This window comes from Pteropus medius, unplaced genomic scaffold (assembly GCF_902729225.1).
Source record: "Pteropus medius unplaced genomic scaffold, Ma_sr-lr_union100, whole genome shotgun sequence".
NCBI lineage: Eukaryota > Metazoa > Chordata > Mammalia > Chiroptera > Pteropodidae > Pteropus > Pteropus medius.
In genome coordinates this window covers 25,127,672-25,137,245 of record NW_024354502.1, presented here as the reverse complement: position 1 = coordinate 25,137,245, position 9,574 = coordinate 25,127,672, and the positions used below count along the sequence as shown (strand labels likewise).

The 9,574-nt window shown below is 37.1% G+C and overlaps 1 long non-coding RNA gene across 1 annotated transcript; it reads right to left on the bottom strand.

Annotated features, from left to right (window-relative positions):
- Positions 1–703: 703 nt before the first annotated feature.
- On the bottom strand, positions 704–5,230 carry LOC120595516 (uncharacterized). Its single transcript, XR_005650882.1, has 4 exons — positions 4,942–5,230; positions 4,721–4,841; positions 3,314–3,421; positions 704–968 (listed from the first exon to the last, which is right to left on the bottom strand). It is a non-coding gene; the product is annotated as an uncharacterized LOC120595516 (long non-coding RNA).
- Between the last annotated feature and the right edge of the window lie 4,344 nt (positions 5,231–9,574).

Genomic DNA, 9,574 nt, shown 5'->3' with positions numbered 1-9,574 from the left:
GTATAGTACAGGGATACAGGTCTTGAACAAAAGGCTATTGTACCTGAATTGAATTCATTTCAAAATCAGCATCTTCCTATGCCACACTCCATAATTTAGGGGCAAATAAGGCAAAACTCAATTCTTCAAAATTTTTATTTTATAATACAGAAGAGGAAAAAAGATTATACTCCCCTTCTTAGATTATCAGTGCTTAGATTATAAGAACTAATAAATGGATGTTCTAAAACTCTGTAAACTCCGTAAAAGAGGTAGGATCTTAGTTGTTAAAACTGTTGAAATGCACTTGTTTTACAGCCTCTGCACTTATAGCATCCATATTTCCTTTTCTCTTATTCCTGACCACGATAAGCTTAGCCCCATACTTAGAACTTGGTCTTCTCATCTCACAATTCAAGCAGCTGATTTACCACAAATAGCAGAGTGGCATGGGCACTGATATCGTGTGAACCTGACAGCACACAAACCAGCATATTGCAACATGGGCACCATCAAGCTGCTCAGTGGAGTCCACAAGTGTAAGCATTTCAAAGCTTCTCTTGGTTTTCGGAGACAGCGAATGGGCTCTGGATATGTTTATCAAAAACCCAGTTCGAAGGCTAAGTGAGGAATGTTTAGAAAATAAATGAGCTCTCCTTGGATCAGATTCTGTTACTAAGTCAAGTTTTAGTATGTACATAAATGGTTATGTTTTCCCCCCAAATTGCTGCACAGGTGGGAGATCACAGAGAGATGATGCAAATAAGCTGGCAGTTTAGAACAAATTAAAAAACAGTGTCAGATATTAACATGCAAAATGGCAATACTGCATATATACAACAATAAATGGAATATTGAATGGGATTTTTATTTTTATTTGACTGCCAGCTATGTCAGTGGGCATTTCACAAGCTAGGACAGGGGAAGAGAACATGAAGAGATGCTATTCCAATTCTTGAACTCATAAGACTCCGTCAGTTTTCTGCTTCCTGTGAAGGCAGATTATAGGTTAGAAAAAAAAAGTGACAAAACTGAAGGAGACCTTAACAAATGAAACTGTGAGAGAGCCAGATTTTGTATGCAAGAGGTGCTTTGGGGAATAAAGCCTTCTGGCAGTTCTGTTGTGTTTATCCCAAAATGTTTGTGGGGGCGGGGGAGGGGGTGGAGGACAGAGTTCATTTGCATTTTGTAAGCAAATGATGATAATAATAGGTTTCTGAAAGATATAAATCAGGAAGATTCAATAAAAACAGAGAATTTTGAATATGCATGTTTTAACCCTCCCCCACTCTCACAAGCAGAGGTTCTCAGATTTTTTGAGTTTGCGAATTCTATTTAGGGAATGACCAAGGACCCTACTACCCATTGACAGTTTGGGGTTCTGGTTGGTAAACACAGCAGAAACACAGCTCCCACCACCAACTCAAAGAAGAGAGTTTACTAGCTAATAAACTTCAGCTAGCTCTCAAACATGGTATAGATAAAATAATTACTCTAAACCAATTTGAATAAATAAAGCTTCCAATATTCTAGTCAATCTGTTGATCAAATTTAATCAAAAAGATGTATAGGCACTTCTAGAAAATTCTTTGACATAGATAAAGTGAGGTAAAGGAAAATGTTTATAAAAATTGGTTTGCTTCACTAATTTCTTAATTCTACAGATATTTATTAAATGTACAGTGCTACCCAGGAGAACGATCTCTTTTTTTTTTCTGCTCTAAGGTGGTCGTAATTATTCAAAGCTGCTTGAAAACAGTCCATTTCTCAAAACAAATCTACCAGATTCAAACATTATTCTTTCATCTACTACAATTTTTTTCACAGATAATCTCCTCCCCATACCTACATTAATGGTCACCAGACATATTGAGATTATATCAGATAATCATTATACATGAGTCTCAGAACTTGCCACTGGGATCAATGTAAACAATAAGTTTCCCTCAGCAGAAATAGAAGGAATTCATGGATGTGTCACTGCTCAAATTTCTCTTCTTAAAATTTTTTAAAAAATAATTTTCTGGCATTTTTTTTCAGAGGAATATATGAATACAGTTTGAAATATAAAGTAATAATGAATGTAAGCTTAATGAAAATCAACAATCCATTGCCACTACCTTTCCTCATTATGAGTCCTGCTCCCCAGTGAGAAGTATTTTACCTATTCCTGCATTTTTAAAAAATTTCTGGTGCTAACCTACATGTACCTAAATAATATGTCTAGACTGCTCTTTTCATTCATTCACTCATTCGGTTTAGAAATAATTGCTTATTGTGTGCCAGCACTTTTTCTAGACACATGCACATACATTAAGAAGTATTAAAAAACTCATCTATTTGAACTATTCTTGCAAATGTGTTACAACTTCTTACCTATTAATAAACTTCTGCTCATTTTCTTTGTTATTATGAATTTATGCCTTTGTATAAATATAGAATTAGTCTTTATAGACTAATATAATTTTAAGGGGCTTTGAGAAAAGAGAGATAAGCATTATATTCAGTTTACTACTTCCAACAGAAATGCCCTGATCTTCTCTTTATAGAAACTCTTTGGATGCATAAGAACCTGGAAAAAAATGAGCTCTCTTTAACAAGCAAGAAAACAGGGAAGACTTGCCTCTGCTGTGTTAAAGGAAACATGAGAAAAGCAATGGTCTAGGAGCTTGGACGCCTAGGCCACGTGCATCATCATGTCGATAACCGCAGCATTCACAGTACTTGGCGAGTAGAGTGAGCTAACATGATTATTTATTACTATCTTTAATGTAATTAACACTTATTTAGCTCATACTATCTTCCAAGCACTGTGAATGTTATATTGATTTCTCATTTAAATTCTACTAATGTTATCCCATTTTTCAGATGAGAGAACTAAGGCCTGGAGACATAATATAATTTTTCCAAGGTTTCGGGACAGAACTAGAATTTAAATCTAAATTTCTAATAAGCTTATTTCTAGAACCCACATTTATTTTGTTCTTCCCTTTTAGTTAAGTCAATTAAATAAACATGAGTTGGAGTTCCAATGCTTTCCAGGCACTGTGCTTTGCTAACAGATTCTAGACAAGATTAATAAGGCATGACATATCAAATATTTATGCAGAGAGACTCTGTGTACATCCTCATGGCCTCACCTCTGACTCCAGCCACATCTGGTGGAGAGTTCCAGGTGGGCTTCAATTCCTAATTCACTACACGCTGACAGCTTCACTCCTCAAGAATGTGTTTTGTTCTCTGACACTACATGCCACCAGGAATTGGCATAATCCTTGCTCATATGAGGTGGGGAGGTATGGGAATTACCATGCAGGAGGATACCTCTCAATACCTGGAGGGCGGAAGCTGGTGCATATATAGCAGACAATTCTAGGAGACAGTCTGTAGGTTTCTCAGGAGATTCCCGAAGAATCAGGCCCCCACTGTCCACAGCGGCAACCTACAAGAAAGTATATTCTTGTATTGGCTTTTTCTCCTTCCCTGTTTTACTCTTTTCAGATCCTCACTTCTACTCCTCCTGGGATCATCCTTGTCTTAAGGACTGCTTTCAAGAAAACCCAAGTCAAGATATATATTAAGGGTAACCCAATATATTTTGGTAAGTGATAAGATAGGAGGTGATGTGGAAACATAGAGTGAGGACTACTCAGCCCAATGAAGATAAGTGAGAGTCAGAGAAGCCATCTGGGGTAGGCGATACCAAAAAATAAAAATAGTTATCTATTTTTCCTTCAGGTAGAACAAAATGAGCAAAAAAAACCAAACAACAACAAAAAAAAAACAAAACAAACAAACAAAAAACAAGAATGAAATAGAGCATTTACTCATTCACTTATTCTTTCATAATTATTCATTGGATAACATAGTTACTACTAGGGCTACAGCATTAAAAAAAAAAACAATGAAAACAAAAATCAATGGCCTTTCCTTTGTGGGGCTCACAGGAAAAGATGCGTAGATCAATGAGCAAAAATTGACATAAAGAAAGAAGAGGACAAGTGCTATAAATAAAATGAAAGCAAGATAAGGGGACTATAATTCTGACTACCAATTCTAATGCGTAGGGGGGTTTCCATTGCCTCCAAGCACTTCTCTGCCATTAGCTGGGTGTCCTACAGTCTGACTCAATTCTGACACTATCTACTTGGAAATGGCATCAGATCCCACAGGTTAAGGGCTCAGTCCCACAAGACTGTCCCCACTTCAGGGTGAAGATGCTATTTAGAGAGGCTGGTCTAAAATGGTGTCTCAAAGTAAGAATACTTGATTTAAGAGCTGAATGAAGTAAGGTCACCAGTAAGTATGTCGGAGAAGAGTTTAGGGCACATAGGAACATGAGATGTGTTCAGAAAACACAGCAAGCTGTAAGTACAGTCAGTAAAAGGAAGTTAGGTAGAAAGTTAGCAAAGACTTGAAGGCCAGCTAAGGACTCTGTCTATGCTAAGAAATTTAACTTAATATTTGGTCACTTTTTCTGGGATTCAGTTCCCTCATCAAATGAGAAAGTTATAAATCCACAAGATCCTTTATAGTTCTAACCCTACATTTAAGCCCTTGGCAAATAGGGCCTAACCTCACGACAGCCCTGCCTCACACTACTTCTTGGAAAGCTTGGATGGTTCATGAGAAGGAATACTTTTCAGCCAAAAAAAAAAAAAAAGTATCTGAAAATGCTGTATTTTTCTTCAAACTCTAATTCCTACATCCTAAATATAAAGGAAGTAAAAGGATAACTTACTCTGGCATGGCCTGGCCTAGTTGGGCCTCTGGACAGTGACCCCAGCACACGGTGCTCCTCAGTGGCTTGTCTCCTGTTGCTATCAGTAGAAGCTCAGATTCTCTCTCCTCTTTTTATAAATCTAGTTGCAGGTGAAGACAGAGAGAACAGTGAATGGACTCACCCCAAGCCCTAGGTTTGAAGAAGCAAGTTCCACTTACCACACAGAGCTCAGAACCCACCTCTGACTACAGACATGCAGCAGCCAGCTTTGTGAATAAGACCATCTTCAACAGTGGGCTGTGGGCAGAGCTTTTCTGGAAAGCGTCTGAGTGGTATGGCAATGCTGACTGAGTCCATTAAATAATGAGCACGAAATAAGGGTTATGCTTCCTTCCAAGTTAGAAAGGACAAATTGTATCAAAGCCAATTTGGCAAAACGAAAATAAGACAAACTTTTAATAACAGTTAAGCTGACTCCCGGATCTTCCGTTTCCTGGCTATACCCAGAACGTGTTACACCATTTTGGATATCAGGTTGATCATCTGTTACATCTTAGATAATTATGTTTACCTTATATAACTCTTTTTAAGTATCACAAAAAAATGCATGTGAAAATGTCTGGCCCTTAAAATTACAGCATATTCTGCTATAATATCATCAATAATGAAATTAACACTGTCTCTTTTTATGGATAAAGAAAACATTCTAGACCCTTAGAAAAACCTCCTCTTTGAGCTCTGCCTTCCTGTGACACAGCTCATGACAATCTTGGGTTTCGACTGTGGTTGTACATTCTTTTTCCTTTGGCTTGAAGTTTTAAGTTGCTTACAACATGTGGAATTCAAAGCTTCAGGCACGCGATGGTCAAAACTGTCAGGAAGATGAACAACAGGTATTTGAAAAGAAAACGGTAGGCAGTTAAGGAGCTGTTTTTGGTGTTTGATTTATGAAGGTTTTCATGACAAAACTATGGTTTTGATGAGAAAACAGTACACATTTCATGAAACTCAACTACATGGGTGTTTTGATAAACAAGATCCTTTTGACCAGTATAGGCTATTCATAGACCTAAAGCATCCTTGAGAATAAACAATCAAAGGAAAAACCTGAGTGATATAGAGATACCCTCGAAGTCCACTCAGACAATAAACTTTTTGTGTCCCCCATTTTATGTGTCATCTGAACCACAGGTGATCATTTATACTTTATAGAGGTATCAATTTATCAGCCTCAAGCCATGTCTTGAAAAAAGTACCCAGTTATTTTATTAAGTGTGGTTGTAAAATAATTGATATATTAAAGATAAAAATAGTCATAAAACTGTATTTAATATATGAAGGCACAAGAAAAAGAAAGGATTTAGAGTTCTAGTCCACCATGATGATCGTAAGAATTATTCAGTCATTAAAAAGGTTTAGTCCCACAGGATTCTCCCTAAAATGTATTTCATATGACAATGAACCGGTGCCACTAAGGAGGAAAAATATACACAAGTATGTAATTTGCATGGTATTTGATTCGGGTAGTAATTGTTTACAACTTCTTTACTCTTTCATTTTAAAATGTATTTGTTTCGAGCTCTGTATTTTCGTTTGTTGTGTATGTGTGTGTTTCATTTGTTTTTCTGAGAGGCTTTTGGGTAATCAGCCAACTTGAACCAATTTTGGGATAGGGTGTTGTGGCAAAGGGTTTATCAATTACTCTTCTCTACCATATGGCACTCCATATCCATCAAGAAATACCTTACCCCACCCTAAGGCTTCAGCTGTCCTCTGGTTCTGCCATGTTATTCATTTGCTGCCTTCCAGTTCAGAGAAGCAGTACAGCATAAACCAGGTGCACCTGCTGGAATAACTTGATTGAGACGATTATATCTAAACAAGGATCAGCTATTAAGTTTCATCAAGCCACATTTTTACTCTATTTCATAGAAACAGCAGGCAGGTTAGACCGGTTGCTTGCTAAAGGAAAACACATTAAGAAGGCTTAAACCTCAAGCAAGCATGGATATAGAAGTGTCGTTGGTGATAAAAATCTAACCCGTAGGACATTTCTACAGCTATAATCTGGATGATTGAAATGAACATTACTATTTTAGGTTTAACACAGAGGATTTCGTGCCTCAAGGGGTACTTTTGAATCCTCGAGACAGTGCCCGCACCACTGAAAAATGTCTCTACACATTATGTAACTACATGGAATCCGATGAAAATATTTAGAACATACGTCTTCAGCAATGGGTTCTGGGCTGCTGCAAATATTTCAAAATGACTATACTTGGGCAAAATGAGAGAATGTAAGGGAAGTGACAGTTTAAAGAAGATTAAAAAATCAACCAACTTTTAGGAAGATTAAAAAAGAGAGAGCCAAGAGGAGCATTTATAAAAGGAAGGATGTAAATTCTTTACAATCTGATTGGTTTTCCCTGGCATTTGCTTGCTTTAATGAAACTGTTATTCCTGAAGGACTGAGAGCCCTTTTTTAACATGAACAAAGCAGTACTGGGGGTTGGCAAATTGTTAGTCTTTGGCCTCAGGAGACCATCTCTGAAGACCTAATTAGGTTACAAACATGTGAAAATGAGTTTAGTAATCTCTTGTGTGAGATTTCAGGGTGGCTGATTTCTGAATGCTGGGATGGTTAACACTACTCAGAGCATTCTTTGTCAACTCTGTGAATCACTACTTTTTTGCCTTTCATACAACAACTGAGTTATCATCAAAGGCTCATTTTAATCAGATAACCTTTACAACAGTGAAAAAATTAAAGATATCCTGGAGTTTTCATTGACTTTCTTTATGATAGAGTTACTCACAAAGCTTGAACATTTCCTTTTTTTTTTTTTAACTTTTCTGTCAAATAGAATAATGGGTCTGATTTATGGGTTTTTTAAATCAGTCATTCCAAGGAATTAAAGAGCAAACTATTTAATAACTTAATAAAGTGATGTTTGAGTTTTAAGAACCAAAGCTTTGCTTGCTAGCAGCCTCTAATGGTGAACTGAGGACAAACCATTATTAGCTCAGTGAGTCAGAGATGGCATGTGAGACTAAAAAGAGAACAGCCTTGCGAGTCACAGGGGAGTTAACCACTCAGACTTTCCGAGCATTTTCTCAGCTGTGCAATGGAAATAATAACATGCACCTCAGATTGTAGTTCCTCTAATTAAATGACATAAGAGAGCATTTTGTCAAAGAGAAAGTATTGTACAAGTAGAAGATATTTTCATGTGTACAGAGCCATACAAATTCTCCTCTGGCCAGTACATGTATTATTAGCAATTAAATAATTCTTTGAAGTATTGGCTAATGAGATCATAGATTTTATTATAACTGGGTCAATTATAGACACAAAGAGAGTACTTAATATTGGCCACCCGGGTTAAAATGCAAGTCATTACCCGTCAAAATGCATGTCCTTATTCACCAGAAAATGAAAGTAGTAGCCACTACTAGAAACCCCTCTAGTAAAAGATGTGTAGTCTACTCTTAATAGGTGTAACATTGCAGCCCAGTTAGTCATCTGACTCAGTATTACAAGTAAAAGAAATATTCTTTCAGAGTCGGTGTCTGTATGGATACACAAGTAAACAAGACTATTTTGCTCACTATCTACTCCAATAGCTTGGACAATTTCTTACACATAGTATTGACTGAATACATATGTGTTGCTTGTGATAGTAAAGAAAAATAGTTCGAAATCATGCAGTAAGTCAAATTGAATCTCAAGTTTCCAGATCTTTGGAGGCACAGTAGACTTCAATAAAGCAGCTCAGTGGTGCCCAGGACAGTAACCAGGGCTGGTAACCCACACTGAGTTCATCCTTTCTTCGACAGGATTGGCTGGGGGTCATAATGGGAGAGTTCCTGTTCTGTGCAGGGTTCTAGTCGGTTCTCTCAGAGTGGGGTCTGTCCTCCCCTGCCAGCACATATATATTTACATTCCACTCAAGAAACACCCCATCTATTCTGTCATGGTGCAGTTGATCATGGACTCTATGTCTCCAGCCAAGCTCACTTCTGAACAAGAACAAAACATTCTATGAGGCAAACACACTCGACAAGTAAACTTTCTTTAAAAGACAGTTGGTACCTAATATGCACTAAAGTTTTAAATCTATTCAATAGATTATATCGAAAAGAAGATTAATCAAAAAACTTATGAGGTACCAACTGCATACAAGACACTGTGTATTCAAACAGAAGATATAATTCCTGCATTTGAAGGAGCTTAAAACTCTCATTGGGTAGGTATAATCTACACAGATGGCATTTCCTGACAATAGGTAGACTATGTTGGGCTCAGTTTGTCAGGCAGGACTTGAAGGAAGAAATGGGATTTCAGCTGTCCCTGAAGAGGAATGGACGGTACATTCTTGAAAAGGAGAAGATAATAAGTAAAGACAAAAAAGTGGCAACAAACAAAACACATTTGGTAAGATATGAGAATAATCACTGGAATAAGGGAGTGTAAGAAAGCTTAGCAGGAGATAGGCTGAAAAAATAATACCATTTAAATTAACGTCCTTTTAACCTGAAGTACTAAGCAGAAGGCATCCAGGGACCAGGCAAGGACACAAACTTCTGAATAAGGGAAAAAAAAACAGGGAGTGGCAACCTGCAAGGAATTGGACAGGGCACTTTGAAATTATAGTGATGAAAATATATATTCAGGAGGAGGAAAGAGGTAGACAGGGTAAAGGGTATCAAATATAGGGGTAGAGGGAGGGTGAAGTGGGTAAAGGAGATCAAATAAATGGTAGCTGAAGGAAACTGGACTTTGGGTGGTAAACACACAATAGAATATAGAGAGGTCAAATTATAATGTACACTTGAAAATTATATAATTGTATTAACCAGTTACCCCAAATT